The sequence below is a fragment of the Procambarus clarkii genome, chromosome 34 (genome assembly GCF_040958095.1).
Source record: "Procambarus clarkii isolate CNS0578487 chromosome 34, FALCON_Pclarkii_2.0, whole genome shotgun sequence".
In the NCBI taxonomy this organism is placed as follows: Eukaryota; Metazoa; Arthropoda; class Malacostraca; order Decapoda; family Cambaridae; genus Procambarus; species Procambarus clarkii.
This window is the reverse complement of record NC_091183.1, coordinates 36530141-36549747: the sequence shown is the minus strand read 5'-3', so window position 1 is coordinate 36549747 and position 19607 is coordinate 36530141. Positions and strand designations below refer to the sequence as shown.

At 40.9% G+C, this 19607-nt stretch overlaps 2 long non-coding RNA genes across 8 annotated transcripts; one reads left to right on the top strand and one right to left on the bottom strand.

Moving 5' to 3' along the window:
- The first annotated feature begins 29 nt into the window (after positions 1 to 29).
- Positions 30 to 14911, top strand: LOC138371097 (uncharacterized). 6 transcript variants are annotated; one of them, XR_011230300.1, is made up of 5 exons: positions 30 to 44; positions 2699 to 3014; positions 5719 to 5882; positions 7126 to 7224; positions 14813 to 14911. It is a non-coding gene; the product is annotated as an uncharacterized lncRNA (long non-coding RNA). The 6 variants fall into 6 exon arrangements; XR_011230296.1 differs by lacking the exon at positions 30 to 44 and adding an exon at positions 69 to 83; XR_011230299.1 differs by lacking the exon at positions 30 to 44 and adding an exon at positions 127 to 141.
- Positions 14801 to 19052, bottom strand: LOC138371098 (uncharacterized). 2 transcript variants are annotated; one of them, XR_011230302.1, is made up of 5 exons: positions 18854 to 19052; positions 17562 to 17782; positions 16350 to 16401; positions 15442 to 15503; positions 14801 to 14880 (listed from the first exon to the last, which is right to left on the bottom strand). It is a non-coding gene; the product is annotated as an uncharacterized lncRNA (long non-coding RNA). The 2 variants fall into 2 exon arrangements; XR_011230301.1 differs by lacking the exons at positions 14801 to 14880; positions 15442 to 15503 and adding an exon at positions 15856 to 15896 and having other exon boundaries at positions 18854 to 19008.
- Positions 19053 to 19607: the final 555 nt, after the last annotated feature.

The window sequence follows — 19607 nt, the reverse complement described above, 5'->3', positions numbered from 1 at the left end:
TGCCAACACCACCACTGACTATCTACACTTCACACCAGAGAAAAGTACGAAAGCTGGAGATGCAGGCAGGAGTGAAAGGGAAGGTACTCCATTGGATAAGGGAGTACCTAAGTAACAGAAGGCAGCGAGTCACTGTGCGGGGTGAGGTCTCAGACTGGCGAGACGTCTCCAGTGGAGTCCCGCATGGTTCAGTCCTTGGACCCATACTGTTTCTGATATATGTAAATGATCTACCAGAGGGTATAGAATCATTCCTCTCATTGTTTGCTGATGATGTAAAAATTTTGAGGAGGATTAAAACAGAGGATGATAGCAGGAGGCTACAAGATGACCTAGACAGACTGAATGAATGGTCCAACGAATGGCTACTGAAGTTCAACCCGAGTAAATGCAAGGTAAATGCATGGGGAGCCGGTGACTGAGTGGACAGAACATTGGATGCATGATCCTGTGGTGGCGAGAAACAATGGGCAGAGTTTCTTTCACTCTGATGCCCCTGTTATCTAGCAGTAAATAGGTACCTGGGAGTTAGTCAGCTGTCACGGGCTACTTCCTGGGGGTGGAGGCCTGGTCGAGGACCGGACCGCGGGGACACTAAGCTCCGAAATCATCTCAAGATAACCTCAAGAAGGTAAGGAAACTAGGCAGTAGAAACAGGAGGCCAGACACAAGATACAGAATGGGAGATGAAGTACTTAAACAGAGAGAAAGATCTAGGAGTTGATATCACACCAAACCTGCCTCTTGAAGCCCACATCAAGAGAATAACATCTGCGGCGTATGAGAGGCTGGACTAGAACTGACATTAGAACTGGACTAACATTAGAACTGCCTTCAGAAACCTGTGTAAGGATTCATTCAAAACCTTGTATACCAGATATGTAAGACCAATCCCGGAGTATGCGGCCCCAGCATGGAGCCCGTACCTTGTCAAGCACAAGGCGAAGCTGGAAAAAGTTCAGAGGTATGCCATTAGGCTAGTCCCAGAACCAAGAGGCATGAGTTACGAGGAAAGGCTGCGTGAAATGCACCTCACTACACTGGGAGACAGAAGAGTAAGGGGAGACATGATCACTACCTACAAAATTCTCAGGAATTGACAGGGTAGATAAAGATAAACTGTTTAACACTGGTGGTACGCGAACAAGGGGTCACAAGTGGAAATTGAGTACCCACAGGAGCCACAGGGACGTTAGAAAGAACTTTTCCAGTGTCAGAGTAGTTAACAGATGGAATGTATTAGGCAGCGGTCCATAGAATTATCCAAATCAGCCCAAATCGGCCCAAAACTACACAAATCGTCCTAGCATTACGTAAGTAATGAAGAAATATGGTATATTTACTTACTATAATGTTGATGCTACACGTAGAACATGATCAAACCTATTTTTACTCTGAAATAATCTAATTTCATAACGAAATGAGACGTAAATATGTGAGAGGTGACGCCATAGGAAGTCGATGGTCCAAGCGACAATTGTGTGGAGCGACTTATCCAAGAAATATGGTCGCCAGGACAGTGTTTGCTGCCATATCAGCCTCCTGTACACAGTGATCCAGTCCTTTTCGTTCATTGAACACCGAACCCTACACGCCCTCTGATATATTGCTTAATTAACAAATATTCACAAATAAAGATTATATTTGTATATGTTATCAGAAAGGCAGATATAAAATAGTTTTTGTGAATCCATCACAGAGATTATACCTTATTAGAGAGGAAAAATATTCATACTTTAAACAAGGCTTCATGGCCGACGCTCTCCTTACCGATATAGGAACTATGACCTTCCGAAGATCAATGTTAATTTAATCTAGATATTGTAATAAACGAAGTTTTCTATGTCATCATAAAGACATAAATATAAGCTGCATGTTAATACTTTGGCATAAATATAACTGAAGTGAAAGTGAAGATATATGCCTTTTTATAGTTACTTGATGGCTCGCTCAGGGAGTGTGAAGGCCTCCACACAAGCCAATCTATTTTATAATTACTTTGCATATATGCAAAGTAACGCCATAGGTCTTTATGTCAGAATAAAGACATGTAGACGATAATGTAACTACATTTCAAGGAAAACATATCTTAATATAATTATTAAATGAATGCAAAGTTATGGTTAAATAAATAGCCAATACCACACAATCGCCGGTGTCCGGACACATGAATAGTCGCATTAGGTGAAAGGAAATGTACCCAACCATTTCCATTTACCCAACCAGTTTGTGCACCCTATACTCATCCTCTGTGCGGTAATTTATTGTGCACCCCATACTCATCTTGTTACCGGTAGTTTGTGCAACCCATACTCATCCTGTGACCCGTAATTTATTGTGCATCCCATACTCATCCTGTTACCGGTAGTTTGTGCAGCCCATACCCATCCTGTGACCTGTAATTTATTGTGCAACCCATACTTATCCTGTGACCTGTAGTTTATTGTGCAGCTAATACTCAACCTGTGAGTCACAGGACATTGCGCAACCCTTTCTCATCGTGTGAATCTTTGTTTACTTTGCTCTCCATATTCATCCTCTGCGCGATAGTTTCTTGTGCAACCCATACCCATGATGTGAGTGGTAGTTTATTGTGTACCCTATACTCATCCTGTGAGTATAGGGCGACCCTTTTGGAAACGCATGGAAACGCAACACTTGGGTTGACCCGATTGACGGACTGGTTATATTCCAACAGGGTCTGAGATATTTGCACTGGCGGGCGGCGTTCTTGCCAACTATATGGCTGTTAAGTTGAAAATTGTAACTGTTAAGAGCATTCTATTGTGGTTTTAATATTGAACAATTATACATATACGAAACAGACAAATCTGGTGTCCGAAATAGTAAAAATATTAGTGTGCGATGTGATCAATGTAAGGGGGATATTGGGTGTGCCTCGTATCCCCTACAACAACAAGAAGTTCGAGAGCGATGAGGCCCCCACCTACTAGCTTCAGGATGTCGTCGAATCTAAATCAACAATATACTACCGCCGCTACTTTCTCGGAAACGTAAGTACCTGCCGCTTTACTTCTCTCACCCTGCCTAGCCTGGCCTGGCCTGACCTGACCTGGCCTGACCTGGCCTAGCCAGACCTGACCAGACCTGACCTGGCCTAGCCTTACCTAGCCTAGTCTGACCTGGCCTAGTCTGACCTGACCTGGCCTAGCCTTACCCAACACTAATCACCACACGTGACAGCCCAAACGAATCGCAAATAAGTACACGTAACAAGTCATATGCCCGGACACTCTTTCACCTTGGGGACTGAGTGGTAACTATTGTATAGAAGAGCCGGCTCCCTGAGAGTGGTAAGAGGGCGTGATAAGAGGCTAACGTGTGGTCTTGAAGGAAGTCGATAAAGCAGACAATTTTCAAAAGGAAGGGCAGTATAACGAGCAGACAGGAATGGACAGACAGTTGGTTATCCCATAATGTGTAATACGCCCCGCACAGCATGGGTGGAGTTGGGGGGGGGGGTTGTAGCAGGGCACAGTATGGTGATGGTGCGGCTGAAGTACACACCCACTGAATTCCTGCCATCAATATTTGTTTTCATAACCATTAGAACAATGGCATCCCTCCAGCCACCATCCTTCCACTGACCCCCTCCTCTGGTCCTCCACCTCAGACAATAACCCCCCACACCCCCTCTCCCTTCCAGACATCAGCATGTCAAAATCAGTACCATAATGTGTTTAAACTATTTAAACTAAGTCATTGTGTATCTCAAGGTATCTTAATTCATTTGAAAGTGTACATGTGCATTCGTTCATATACTCGCCTAATTGTGCTTGCTGGGGTTGAGCTCTGGCTCTTTAGTTCCACCTCTCAACCATCAGTCAACAGGTGTACAGGTTTCTGAGCCTATTGGGCTTTATCATATCTACACTTGAACCTGTGTATGGAGTCAGCCTCCACCACATCACTTACTAATACATTCCATTAGATATAATCATATATGATTACACATAATCATAATCATTCCATACACATAATCATATATGTGTACGTCAACGTATACATACATGCGTATATATACCTCATATTAAAATACTGATAAACGAATGACCATGAACAAATTAATTTATAATTGTAGCACTATATATAATTTTAATAGACTAATTACGTGTTTATACATTTGAATGGTCCAGACAGGTGGCCAGCCTTGGACATATACACTTCTGGTAGGCACAATGACCTCATGTTAGACCCTTGATAGATTATGTGAGAGAGAGAGAGAGCTGGGGCAGGGAGGTGCGTGCCCCAGGGAGATAATCCATGCCCATGCCCCGCCTCGAGGTCAGTTCTCGAGTCACACCAAGAATAACAATCGAGCAAGTTGTCCTGACCAGGATGTGGCATATTAGGGAGGGTTGAGGAATAGGAAGCCTGTCTGATAGGGCTCTTGGCAAGCAGCTCTCCCTCAGTCTACCTATCTATATGGAAGAAATGTATCTAGGCCCTCCTCCCCCCTGCCTATTCTCTCTCCCCCACCTTTCTTCCTTCATTTCCTCCCTCCTTCCCTCCCCCTCACTGGTGAGAGAGTAGGAGTGTGAGTGGTTAGAGAACTCGTAGTTCTCACGCTCGTGAAATTGTCTGCGACCCTGGAGGAGTAGAGCGGAGGGGGGGTGAAAGTAGGTGACGATGGAGGAGTAGAGGGGAGCATTATATGCAGTGAACGTAGGTGTCTATGGAAGAGTACATCATAGAGGAGGGTGAAAGGAAGGTGACGATGGAGGAGGAGAAGGGAGGGGGTGTGAAGGTAGGTGATGATGGAGGAGTAGAGGGGAGGAGGGGGGCAAAAGTAGGTGTCTATGGAAGAGTACATCATAGAGGGGGGTGAAGGTAGGTGGCGATGGAGTAGAGCAAAAGGGGTGGGGGTTGAAAGTAATCTTGAGTTTAATTTTTTAGTTATATATAGTGACACCTCGGCTTACGAATGAATATTTATGAACTTTTCGGGTTACGAGCCTAATTTCTTCGAAAAATTTGAATCGGGTTACAAACTTAGCCTCGGGAAAGGAGTTTGTTGATATACGTATGGGCATGTGAGAATGACCATAGAGGAAAAACAAGAGAGCATTCATAAACATCAAAATGGTGCACAGGTTGTTGAACTAGCTAGGCAGTACAACAAATCTATGTCAACAATATGCACTATACTTGCTAAGAAGAAGGACATTATGAGCATTAAAGTGGCAAAGGGCATATCAACAATCCCGAAACAAAGAACACAAACACTTGAGGATGTTAAAAAGTTTTTATTAATTTGGATACACAACAAGGAGTTAGCAGGTGATAGCATTTCAGAGGCCATCATTTGTGAGAAACCAAGGCATTTGAATGAAGACCTTTTAAATAAAACCCCTGGAACGAGGGGGAAAAAGATGAATCAAGTTTGAAAATGTGAAAAGTTTGTGTGACAATAGAGCCTCGTAGAAAACTTTTGCTGTGGTCATTACCTGGTGGAATGCACCCAGGATGGAGTATCAGGGCTATACATCTTTTAAATTATAAAAGTAATAAACATTTCCCATCAACCTTACAAACCATATTAACCTATTTTCATGTATTTCCCCCATGTGCATTTTAACAAAGTTACTAAATTGCCTTTATCATTCTGTAAAATTTCAATTACAGTATACTGTATATAATTTTGTTAGTATAAATGGACTGAATATTCTGAAATCACAATTAATTTTACAATTTCAGATTCAAAGGTGGTCTGGACACCCAATTTGGTCAGACAGGTGAAGAGAGCATTTAGGATAGTTCGAAGAGATGAAGATGGTTACAATTGTGTTTGAAGAGGCAAACGCCCCCCTTTGCTCCTGACATTATGTTCAGCCTATTGACCCCTGCACACCTAACACAAGGTAGGTTGAAAACTCCTCCTTCATGTCATTGGTTCATTAGCCAGAAACTTAGGGCCCATGCAGGAATATCCCTAAAAAAAAAAAAGTGGCCCCAACAATGCATCCTCCAAGTCTGGAGGATGAGCAGGAGCATTGTCGAGAAGCAGGCCCTTTAGTGTCAAACTTTTCTCTTGCAGATATTTTTTGATGGCAGGGCAAACCACTCTACATCAGTTTTTCTGCAAGTTATATATTTTTTAAAACTCTTGGATTTTCGGAATGATACACGAGCAAGGGTTTAATTTTCAAATTGCCACACAGCACAAGAGTTAGCCTATCCTGACACAAGTTAGCCCAAGTTAGCTTGTGTCAGGGCAGTGACGTCTCCTCTTGGGTAATGTATGTCCTCTTCGGCAATTTTTTCCAGAATAGTCATGTCTCCTCACAATTAAACACTTGTTGTGGAATATATCCATCAATACAGTATCTACAAAATCTTTAAAATCACGAACAAATCTTTCAGCCCCTACTTTGTCTGAGCTGGCACCCTCACCATGCCTCACAACACTATGAATACCACGTCTTTTTTCAAAATTTCTCAAACCATCCCCTACTCACCTTAAACTCTTTCGTATCTGCAAAACTCGTTCTAGGGGTTTTCTTTATAAGATCTTGCATGAAGATTTCATTGTTGACCAAACCACACACTGGAAATTGAATAGACGACGACATTTCGATCCATCCTGGACCATTATAAAGTCGATTGTGATGAGATGAGGGAAGCAAGAGCATTAAGTAGGCAAGAGAGAGAGGTGAGGAGATGGCAAGTATGTACGTATGTACATGAATAAAACATGTACATACTTATACATAACGTGTGTAAATAGTGTAATAAACACAATAACAGTATTTTGGGAGGAGGAATGTTGGCGAGTAATGTGTTGGAGGAGGGAGGGAGGACTGGCAGGGTGTGGCAGCTCACTCATGATTTTGGGCTCACCATACCAACATAGTGGATCGTTATGGTGAATACATACGTAGATGGGTATATACAATGTGTGTATATAGTGTAATAACAGCAAAAGCACTGTTTGATTGTAGAATATGTCGCATATATGAGGCCCATAATTTTGAGCATAGCGATGTTGTATACTTTGAATTATATAAATTCCACAAATTACACACTTTTAAATAATATTACAGCAAAAAAAAGGAAGAAATGAATGAGAAACTTCAAAATAATTGCGCAACATTTTATTCGCAGCAACTGCCGTCGCACGGGGTGGCGGGGCCGACAGACCCCCATCGCTCCAACGCTCAGCGCCCATAATTTGCTCAACTTCCCAGCTCCATCGCAGCTAAAGTAAGTCACATACAATATTTTTTGTTTAGTTTCCCCGTGATCAGACTCTGCATTTTAACAATATAAGAAGAGAAAAAAAATTTTTGGAAAGAATTTATTTCTTGTGCACCAGGGTGTTATTTGGAGACAGAGCAGTTCAGTGGTTAACTACTAAATTTTTTTTCTCCCACACACGCACCCCCCTAGGAAGCAGCCTGTAACAGCTAACTCCCAGATACCTATTTACTGTTAGGTAACAGGGGTCATCCCCTTTTGTACAAAGAATCTGCTAAAGCTTTTAGGGCTAATCTTTGACACTCGTTTGTCTTTGTCGCCCCATATTTTTTACGTCCGAGTTGAATGCTCTAAGGCCCTTAACTAACTTTAGGTCATGTCCCATAATTCTTGGGGAGCTAATCGACACTGCTCCTCTCTTTACATTCCTCTCTCGTTCTGTCTAAACTCGATTATGGCCCTGTTTACTCGTCTGCTTCTCCTTCTACCCTTCACCATCTGGACACACTGCATCATACTGGGTTACGGCTCAGCTCTGGTACCTTTCCTTCGACACGTACCCTAAGCCTGTATGTTGAAACTGGCGTCCTGTTTCTACAGGATCGCCATGATCGCTACTGTCTTCTCCACCTTGCACGGTCCTTACAGCACCCTCACTCTTGCTTATGTCATGCCTTGACCTTTACCCATCCTGTGGTTCCTGTTCCCCTTCACCACCTATCTCTTTCTGTACGGTTGTCTCTCTTACAAAATGCTCTTTCAGTTTGTGTTACCAATATTTCCCCTCGTGTCATTCCGTCTTTGCCCCTATGGAGGGGTCCCCGTTCCTAAATTCTGTAAGCCTTGACCCACATGACTAAAACTTTTACCCCTCCTACAGTTCTAAATCACCTTTTCCTTGAACACTTTTCTTCACACTTCCACTCTATTTCCGTCTTCACCAATGGGTCTTAAGTCTGCAGACGGTGTAGGCTACTCTGTTGTTTTTCCTGACTGCACCTTTGTGTCTCCTGCCTCCGGAGACTAGCATCTTCATGGCAGAACTTTATGCTATTCTCTATGCTCTTCATCAACTCTTTTCTTGCTGTCAATCCTCCTCTGTGTTTGTAGTTGACACTTGCAGTGCCCTCATGGCTCTAGAATCCTTTAATCCAGTCCATCCTTTGGTAGTTGAAATTCAACATTGGCTGTTTCTTATCTCCAGTAGATTTAAGACAGTGGAATTTCGCTGGATTCCCACCCATATTGGTGTGTTCTTAAATGAGCGTGCGGACACTGCCGCTAAGGAAGCTATCCGTACCTGTCCCATCTCCCGTAAAGGTATTCCTTATTATGACTTTTACCCAGTTATTCATTTCCCCATTCTTGCCCGTTGTCAGGGTTTTTGGTCTTCTGTTACTGGTAACAAACTGCGTGCTCTTAAGAGTAGTGTGTTCCCGTGGCCTTCCTCCTACCACCGTAACTGGTGGTGGGAAACGGCTCTGGCGAGGTTGTATATTGGTCATACACGTTTAACTCACGGGCACTTAATGGAGCGCTGCCCTGCTTCTTATTGTCCAAACCGTTGTCTCTACATGTCCTGACTTCAGGACTTACGTGTCTTGCTTCCCGACCATCCCTCACTGTCAATTGTCCCTCGATAAAATTCTTGGTAAATTCAATACCTTTGATATTGTTCGCCGTATGCGTTTTTGTTCTTGTATTGGCGACGTTAGTGATATTTAGCGCACTATGATTATCCCACACATTTGATGGTTTGATAATTACTGTACTGTACAGTACTTTGGTTTGGAATGTATCAAATAAAGTTGTTTCATGTATTCAAATGTGTGAGAAAATCCACTGGGGCTGTGAGATGAAGCGAACCTGTAACAAAGGCATTGCCAGTTGCATACTCTACCACCACTGATGGTAAAAGTCTTACAACTGGATATCTTGTGTGACGGGTTATGGTATCACAGCTATACTGAACCAAGATGGTATGGCTCTCCCTCACATAAATGAAAGAAATGCTGCTATTGGCCTTGCAGTGTGTAAGTTGCAGGTGGAAACAAATGAAAATTATCAAATAATTAAACAATTTACTGAAATAGTAATGAACAAAAATAACACATGACAATACTTGACTATCATGTAATGCAAAGGTGAACAAGTTAGTATGACCTTAAATGCAAAAAATAAACTATAAGCAAGGAATAAAAGTATGAAGATATACTGGTGTTCTGAAGACAGCTACCATACCACCATGGCATCAGTCACACGACGTTGGCTGGAAGCGGACGACGGGTTAGAGACACGAAGGTGATCCTAGAGCACTAAGGGAGAGATTGCTTCTCCAGGGAGGCAGCGCTCTTTATATAGTCCGGCGGTGATGCCTCATCCAGTGTCAACACGAGGTGGACATCTGGTCAACTAGCAAACTGCTCGTTGTGGCTGGCGGTGCCTTTGTGTTGAGCTGTACCACTGTCAGTTGAAGGCGGCTAACTGCTTGTTTGTGGGGACAAACTGCCAGTTAACAGTGGCGCCCGGCTTGCCTCTGAGTCGTACCAGGCCGTGCCAGGCCCTGGGGGGGTATGGAGAGGTGGCAGGACTGATGACTCTTCTGGGCTGGTGTAGATGTATACAGTACTTCCAGTGCAGAGGCATTGAAGGTGAAGGGTAAAGGCAGTTCCACTGCTATGCAGGAGATTCACGTGACACTTGTGAAGCCACAGAAAGTCTGGAGGCCCTACTGAAGCCAGTCCAAGTATTAAATAAAACCCCTGAAGTACGCCGGTGAAGGGTAAAGTGAAGGGTGAAGCAAGACCGTATGCCCCAACTTCAGGCACACACAGAAAATCACGTTTTGGTCCCGCCTCTCAACTGTGTATTTGAAGTTGGGGCGTATGGTGTTGAACTGCTTCAGCCTTCACCTGAGTGCTTGTAGGGCTTACGTAAGACGTTGACTCAAGGAGTGGCCTCAAAACTTGCTGTGATTTATGGGGAAATCCGGTTGTAAGACTTTTACAAAGTCAGTAATATACTGTGGTAGAGTATGCAGCTGCCAGTGCCTTGGGCAAGGGTTTACGTTGCCTCACAGCTCCAGTGGATTTTCTGCTTGGTGTATATCAGGTTGTGATTTTGTGTGTGTACCGTATTGTTATGATCGCCGTCTGATAAGTCCTTTCTGGCCTCAAGAGTCATTGTTACCCACCTAGAAAGATTGCAGATGGCCAAAGCAGTTATTTAAGTTAAGAAGGGACAAGTCTTAAACAGAATTTTGCATAATATTTGACTGTAAAGGGGTAAATTGAGGTAGATTGAAAAACAAAATGGTGAACCGGGCAGGCGGTACTCACAATTAGGCGAGTACACTCGGGAACTTTTAAAGTGCAACCAAACATGCTTTAGGCTCTCACAAGAGGTGAGTGGTGGTGGCTCAGGTGCTCAGCCAATCAGAGCACCTAAGGAGGGAGGGCAGGAATGAGAAGGGGGTGGTATGTGGAAGTTTGGTGACAGTTGTGTGTAGTTTGTTCATCTTCATTGTAAGTTTCATGGCTTGGTGTGCATTTCCCTAGTAAATTTAATTAGGGAAAAATTCAGGTGTTTGATTTTTTAAATCAACTTTTTAAATGTTGAGTTGTTAAAGCCTCAAAGTGCAAGGAGTTGGTTTGGGAGTATGACATCCTCATGCTGTTGCGTGCTCGCGTGAGGTAGCAAAGGTGATGTAAAGTTGTGGGGTGTACATGCTTGGGACGTCCTCTCTCGGGATGGCTGGTGTTAGACCTGTGTGTTTGTCGGTTGTTGAAAATCAGTCATCCTTTGCTGTTGTGGTATTGATTTTACATTGTTCATCTTGTAATTAATACTGTAGTGCGATATCTAGGGCTACCATTTGTAGGTTTAAAATGTCTAATACAAACAGTTGTCCAATGAGTTTTAATAGGAAATATCATCCACCAAGCACCATTGTACAATTATATTAATTGATAGTATATGGATTGTGCAGAACTGCTTAGAATGATCTTTAACACTTGGCTATATTGGTCATGTCAAATACTTGCACGGTGAATGCTCAAAGACCCTTTCTTTATTCAGTGTTGTCACATACCTCATGGGGGTATGGATAGGCAAACACTCATTCGGTTAAACTTGCCTTGTAGTACTTTCAGAGTTCAGTAATTTGGAATCTGGTTAGCACTTTCCAATTAAATTGACCTTTAAAGTGAATTCCTATTTAGGTTTAAAACATTATACCGAATGAGAAACTCGGATTATATACCCGAACACCAGAAATGTTGTTATTCAATTTGGTTGCCTAAAGCACATTCAAGGACTACACATTACATGGCATTCCAGGATTCCTCTATACCTTGCCTTATGCTGTAAACATTGCCACAACCCTGTGTTTTATTGATTTAAATGGCCACAGGGAGGCATACAACACTGCAGATTATGATGTCATTAGTTATCCACTGTGCTGACAAGTGGGCTGACTGATGTTCGTTGACACCTGTATCGTGCTTCAATTTAATCGCCAGGAGATCACCCTCTCACTAGACTCGTCTGTAGGAAGTATAGTATCTCAAATTACCTTGGATCATAAATAGCATAAGACTTGGGGGTAGGAGAGGGTTGCTGTGTTTTTCATGGCTCTCAGTTGTTCCTGGTATTAGGCAATTTAGTTCTGGAATCATTTTTGTTGGCCAATGTTAAACTTTTTCGAAAGTAGATGTTTTTCTGAAAGGGAAGGGGGGGGGGAACCTCTATGCTTGGATACAGTTATCTAAGTGAATACTTAGACTTAGAATAACTACCTTCTTTTCCTTAGTCAAAAAGGTTGCTTGTTTATTTCTAGGGACTTGTATTTTCTTTTATTTTTAACTGCAGCAACTTTCAGTGAATGATAGATTCTTACTGAAAGGACCTTTACTTCATTGTTGTTGTTTTATGGTCATCTCATTGTGTACAGGGATTCCGCGAAGCTTTTGGGGTTAGTCATTGACACTCGTTTGTCTTGGTCAGCCCATATCTCTTGCCTCCGAGTTGAATGCTCTAAGGCCCTTAACCTCCTTAAGGTTTTGTCCCATACTTCTTGGGGAGCGGATAGGCGCACGCTCCTCTATTTGCACTCCTCTCTCGTCCTGTCTAAACTTCTGCTTCTCCTTCTACTCTTCGCCGTCTTGATGCTTTGCACCATACTGGGTTGCGTCTCGGCTCTGGTGCCTTTCGTTCAACTCCCGCCCTTAGTTTGTATGTTGACACTGGCTTTCTCTCTCTTCAGGACTGCCGTGATCGCTACTGTCTTCGCTATCTTGCGCGGTCCTTCCAACATCCTTCCTCTCGCCTCTGTCGTGCATTGACTTTTCCTCCTCCTGTGGTTCCTGTTCCTCTTCATTGTCTCCCACTTTCTGTGCAGTTATCTCGCTTACAGGATTCTCTTTCTGTTCATATTTCTAATGTTTCTCCTCATATTGTTCCTTCATTACCTCCGTGGAGAGTCCCCCTTCCCAAGTTTTGTACGTCCTTGACTTGTATTACTAAAGCCTTTACCCCTCCTACAATTCTGAAAAGCCTCTTCCTTGAGCACTTTTCTTCGCACTCCCACTCTATTTCCATCTTCCCTGATGGGTCTAAGTCTGCGGATGGTGTGGGCTACTCTGTTGTTTTTCCTGACCGTACTTACATGTGTCGCCTCCCTTCGGAGGCTAGCGTCTTTACGGCAGAACTTTATGCTATTCTCTATGCTCTTTGTCTCTTGCTTTCTCATTCTCATTCCTCTTTTGTGGTTGTAGTTGATTCTCATAGTGCCCTCATGGCTCTAGGGTCCTTTAATCCTGTCCATCCGGTGGTCATTGAGATTCAACATTGGCTGTTTACTGATTTAAATTTAGAAATAAGAGAGTTTTGCTGGGTTCCCAGCCATATTGGTGTTTCAATGAGCGTGCGGATGCTGCCGCTAAGGAAGCTATCCGTTCTTGTCCCATCTCCCGTAAAGGTATTCCTTATTCCGACTTTTATCCTGTTATTCATTCTTCCCCGTTGGCAGGGTTGTTGGCCCTCTGTGGTTGGTAACAAGCTGCGTACTCTCAAACTTAGTGTGTCCCCGTGGCCTTCCTCCTACCACCGTAACCGGCGGTGGGACACTGCTTTGGCACGGCTGTGGGTTGGTCATACCCGCTTAACTCACGGTCACTTAGAGCGCCGCCCTGCTCCTTATTGTCCGAATTGCGTTGTCCCTCTTACAGTTGTGCATATCCTTGTTGAATGTCCTGACTTCCAGGACGAGCGTGTGTCTTGCTTTCCGACCGTCCCTCGCCCCTCGATAGAATTCTAGGTGAATCGGATACTTTTGATATCGTTCGCCTTGTGCGTTTTTGTTCTCGTATTGGCATTCTTGGCGATATTTAGCGCCCTCTGATTATTTCGCACTTTGATGGTGCTGCATGGCCTTCCCGGTTTGGTGTCTTCTTTTGGTAATTACCTTACCTTCATTGTTGTTTCATTTTAATGTGGTAGTTGTGATATGGATTGTTCTGGCTCACGTGCAAGGTCTTGGATTTTTTTTTTGTTTTATATTAAGAAATTGCCAGTCTTGTTACTATTTGTAGAGTTAGAGATCTGCATTAAGGCCTCAATATTATATTCTTTATAACGTAATCAGCTATTTTTGTGGTTGGTAATATTTAGATTAATGTCAGTGATGTATATGACAAGGGTTAAGACCCCTTGTGGTATGACAGCATTTTTCCCCAGTCATTTCTTTAACAAATGAAAGGGTCCTCATAACCATTCTTTTGTCCTTTCTACCATGTACCTGTTTGTTGCTTCTTGGTCTTTCATTTGGTACTTTGGCTATTAAAACAATGGCCTTTGGTAATGTTGCAATTACCATTTCTAAAAAAAAAATGAGCAGGTTCATTAGGCAGGGTTTGTTTTTAGCAAACAGTTTTACAAAAAAAATTCCATTCCTTCAGGACCTTGCAGATGTTAGGTCAAACTAATTGACAGTAATCTGTTTTGCACTTTCAAACAATGATGGTTTTAATCTAGGTAAAATATTTCAGAATATCTGAAGAGTTTGGCAGACAAATCATTTAAGAGCTTTGATTAAATTTAAGTTACCAAAGACTTTGTGAAAACCATGTTGTATAGATGCTTCAGTGTCACTTTTCAAATGTTTTGTAAATTTAACAATGATCTTTAGTTAATTTAATCATAATTTGTACAAAGCTTAGGTGTTGCATAGCTTTAAATTTACTTTCAAATATGAAAACTAAAACATTCGCTAAAAATTTTTCCACTTTAATATTTCAGACTAATTTGCAATATTTGTTAGTTTATGTAAATTGAATAGGTAGTCCACTTTTACATCTCTTCAATGCATTTTGCATGCACCTATGTAACAAGTTACAAATAGGTGTAAATTTTACCAATTATTTATTTTCAAAGTAAAAAAATTTCAGATGTTTAAACATTGCATCAATAGTAGTAAACAATAATTTCCAGCATAATTTCAGGATAAGGTATATAAAGTAGTTTCATTAAAATTGTTTTATTTAATAAGTTTTACATATAGTATTTATAATACATCTAATATTTATTACTGTTTCAGGTTGTGGGACAGATGCTCCTAGATGAACAGAAGATCCAAAAGGCCAAGACAACTCCAGAGACAATCACCTGTAAAAGAAAAATAAACATTAAACAGGGACACTACTTTTATTATCACCAATGCCTAATAACAAGGCCCAAAAATCCTAACATCCTATCTTTTAACATAGGCTCAGCAAGGCCTATCCCTTCTTCTGGTTTTAGTTCAGAGCTTGTTCCCTGAATGGGTGCATTACATCCACCACTTTAGTGCCATCAACACATTGTACATATGCTTTACTGAAAGCACTGTACAATGCATGCCAGGCACTAAAGTTTTAGATGCATCCACCCATTCAGCAAACAAGCCCTGTGAGAATTAACAATGTAACCATTGTTAAGGGTCCCTAAACCTATGCCAATCTAGTCCATCTATTAGATGGGTAGTAGAGCAAAGCTCTGAAAAAGCCAAGCCAGGGAAATCTGCAAGACTGCCTGGTCCCCTTTTATGAAATGGGGTAGGATCAGTACAAACTGCATCATCCCCTGTGGGTTGTAACAGTAGGACATGGTTACACACCTATAAATGGACTAGATAAGAGAATTAAGATTAGGTCATTGATATAGCTAAAACATCAAATTCAAACTCACCCACTTTCATAGAGTAAAGGAGACTCACTCCAAGCCAGTCCATGCATCATAATCACTTTCACCTGAAAAATATAACAAATTAATTTCAGATTTAAAGCCAATCTTGCTTTACTTTTCAAATTAGCATTCAGTAGTTTACAAATTCAGATGGAAAAAATTTCTTTAAGGAATTTACCTTTCCTACATATTCTACTAGCAGTAGTAAAGATCTAATTTAGCAATATAAATATATATGGCATCAATTTGCCAAGTTTCAGTAAATGTCATTTGAGAAACTATCAACTGCACTTCAATGGCAATTTACATTTATCTTTAGCCAATGCTATATTGTTTAAGTTATTACTATTTTTTTACTTTTATGCAAATCTATTCAGATTAACCTTTACTACAACTCGCCTGATTCTGTTTAACTCTTCCAACTGACAGAGGGACTTCTGGACTTTCCAAACCACATTCTGGAAAACTATATAAATTTAAAACCAAGCTAAAGTAAACATTGAATATTTTTTTTTACTTTCAAGGGAAAAATACCATCACTTAGAACAAAACTTTTCCTACCATTAACTTTATTTGACTCATGATTACCCTTAACAGTGTTATACATTTATAGATTAAAGCTTATTTAACAAACATTTAATGTTAACTAAACAAGATTTATATTTCATTAAAATTTTATTAATAAAACACCCTCTACTATGTTTATGATCTAATGCCCCACATTACAATTTTCACAATTTCAACATACCATTCTATTCAATACATTCCTGAAAGGACTGAACTTGCAGATATGGTACCCACTAGCCTAAGCCTAGACTTCCATACCCATTCAATTTCCATACCCTAATATTTAATAGGTTTTTAGCAATTAACTTCTACCCTCTAATTCCAATGTACACAACACTACTTACTGTAGATCTGCAAGTATTTTCCTGCAGCTCTGTTGCCAGGACCTTCCACAACCTGTCATGTGAACAGCAAATATTACTAAAAAGTTATTTGCATAGCGATGGCATTTTGTTCGTACCAGTTTAACAGTTGCCGTTTTAAATGGCACACTATCTTGTTGTCCCATCTTTATTAATTACAAAGCTATAGTCATTTCAAGTCAACATGCTATACAAATTTTATTTTCCAACAACTTTAGTCATGAACATTTTTCTGGAACATTGCAAAAACTTAAATTTAACCATGTATAACATTTGAATAAAAGCAATACAAAATTTATATATACAAATTTATTCTTTTGCAACCACTGCTTACTACTAGGGGGACATTTATTCTGTTGAATTATGTACCAAGCTTTTTAGTCTGAAAATTCATAATTAACCCAACTATACTACCAAGACTGATTTTACTAAATTTAGTAATATTTTTACACTAGCAACTATACAAGGCCATATTCTCTAGTTATCACCACACTTCTGCAGGTGTAAGGTTCTATCTCCCCCATCTGCAGCACTCATGACCACACTTGGTCTTTATTATAAATTTCTTTATGAACCTGATACAGTACTGTTAATGGATTAATTGTGGGAACAATTTAGCTACAGTTCTGCCAAAGGAATGATTAATACACCATGGAAGCCAATATTAAAATTATAAATATTTATTAAAAGCAGAAGTTTTTATCATATGGGATGTTATTTTAGAGGAATGGGTGGTGTGGTGGTTATGTTATGGTTGAGTAACATGGTACAAGAGGGCAAGTAGTTGCTGAGCAAGTATGCCAATTTCAATTTCTAGCAAACTGGCAGATACAGCAGAAGTGCACACTTTCGGAATGGACTCTAATGGCAGTAAAGTTCCTAATATAGAGTTACTGGCCACCATTCACTAATGACCAGGGGAAGTTAGCTCAGAGCATCTTTGATGTGCTTTGATGGCAACGAAAATGTTGCCCCCCTTCAAAAGTTAAGCTTGTCTACAGCATTTCATTTTTAATTAACTATGTAAGGGGGAGATTCTGAATAGCAAGTGCATATAGGCACTGCCACTGGCTTATGGCAAAAGATTCTGTAGCAATAGAACTATAAGCCACACTTTCTCCCCCCCCCCCCTCTTCCTCCCAACTGTTCAGTGTCAAGAGGGGGGGGGGGGTGTCCATTTACTGTACCACTTACATTTTAGTGTGGGCTTCATCCACTATTCTGATGTTAGCTGCAACATTTGTGCCACCTGCTGGTTTGAAAGGGAGGCATACCATGTGCCAATTCAGGAAGCTTTCCACGTTCCTCACTGCATGTCAGCTCGGGACCTCACTACCATGTTGGGAGGCAGTTGAAGACTAACCAATCAACATCCCAGGCTGGAGAGGAGTGCCAGCTCTGGAAGAATTTACCACCTGCAAAAAATTTAATACTCTTAATAATCTACACCATCTATCTCATCTTTACCTAGCCCCCAAACCTTACATTTGTCAGCATTAAACTGCATCTGGTAGTCTTAACCATTTCAAAACTATATAGGGCATCGGTATTTTTTATTTGCCAATTCTGCAACTATTGCAGTCTAAACCATAATCTTGCGAATAACCGAGGTCCAAGGAGAGCTTTTAGGCACTACTTACAACACTTCTCCCAACTTAACCCCATTTATACTAATTTCCTTTGGTATAGCCATGACCTAATCAACTTCAGTCAGCATTCCCAATGATCCGAGCCCCTATCAATTTTGCGCCACTATCAAAATCTCTGCTGAAGAGAAGGTACACAAAATCACAAACCTTATCACTATTTCCTCAACTATGCAACCTAATCCATGAACATTTAGTAATAAAACTATGCGATTCATGTATCTAGTCATGTTTCTCAAAGAGTAGAGAAATGGCACTTGCAATGTTAAATTCTAGTAACTTTCTTCACAATAGACCAAGCTAATTGGTCACTAACTTAAGCGTTAAAGTTAACTCAAACTTCTCCTTTAAAACTTGCTATATTAGGAACTTTCCACGACCGGCCTTTACCCGACATAATTAAATAGGGTAAAAACGGTATATTAAATGCAGTAAAACTACGGTAAATTCAATATGATAAACTTGCATTCTTTAAGCATGGGCTGCATAGTAAGTGAACTAAACTAAATGTTAAGCACCCTGGCAAACCACTTCGTTCTATTCAATTTCTTTATTTAATCACTTTGTCCGGCTAGAATTTTTAGATTAGATTAAAGGAACACCCTCCCTGGTAACGGCTGAACTAGTTAACCAAATACAAATATTTAGGTAAAATACTTTCATAAAACCCGTCTACTTCCCCCACCAGTAGACTTGTTCAGCTAAAGGCATAATGTAATGTTCCACTTTAGTAAATAAAGACTTAAAAAAACACTACCCCATCTGTGTAGTTACCGGTTACCTGACATTCTACGCTTAAAATAACCCATCTATTCCCCATAATTGTTCGATATAACTTACCTCTCACCCGCTAGTCGAGTACACAGCAGTATATATCCTCCTCCATCACTCACCGCGTGGATACTATTTCACTCTGGCCGCAAATTGCCTCAAATCACCTACGTTGTCCATAAACATATATAGAAGAGCAACTGACCGTAAGACCCGTATAGCGATCATCACATAACGTGGGAACATTAGTAGTACTGCTGTCAAAACATAGATGGCGCCAGGACAAACGGTAATTCCTATGGACTCGGATACAAGACACTCCGTACATTGACAACATCGTACACTAATATTTTTACCACTTCGGACACCAGCTTTAGACGTTTCGCATATGTGTACGTGTTCCATATTAAAACGACAATATAATGCTATTAACAATTAAAATCTTCTATTTAACAGGCATATAGTTATTAAATGAAGTTTAGTGATGTAATAGACATAATCCGGAGTTGGTAAGGACGCCGCCCGCCAGCGTAAAAACAACACACCCGAATGCCCACAAACACGATACAACGCACAAAACACAACACTTCTGTCAGTTTTTTGATAAACTCCTTTTATATTTATTATGTGATAGTTATACTTGCATAAAATGATAACTATTATAGGTAGGCGCTTAATATTTAATATTAATCAATAAAAAAGAAGTCAGAAGCCACACGCCTGTCTGTACATGTCTTTTGTGTAAAAGTATTTTGGGCGCTCATGTACTTGTGCGCTAGCTGGCGTTCACAACTGTTCTCGCCTACAAGCATTAGAATTAAAC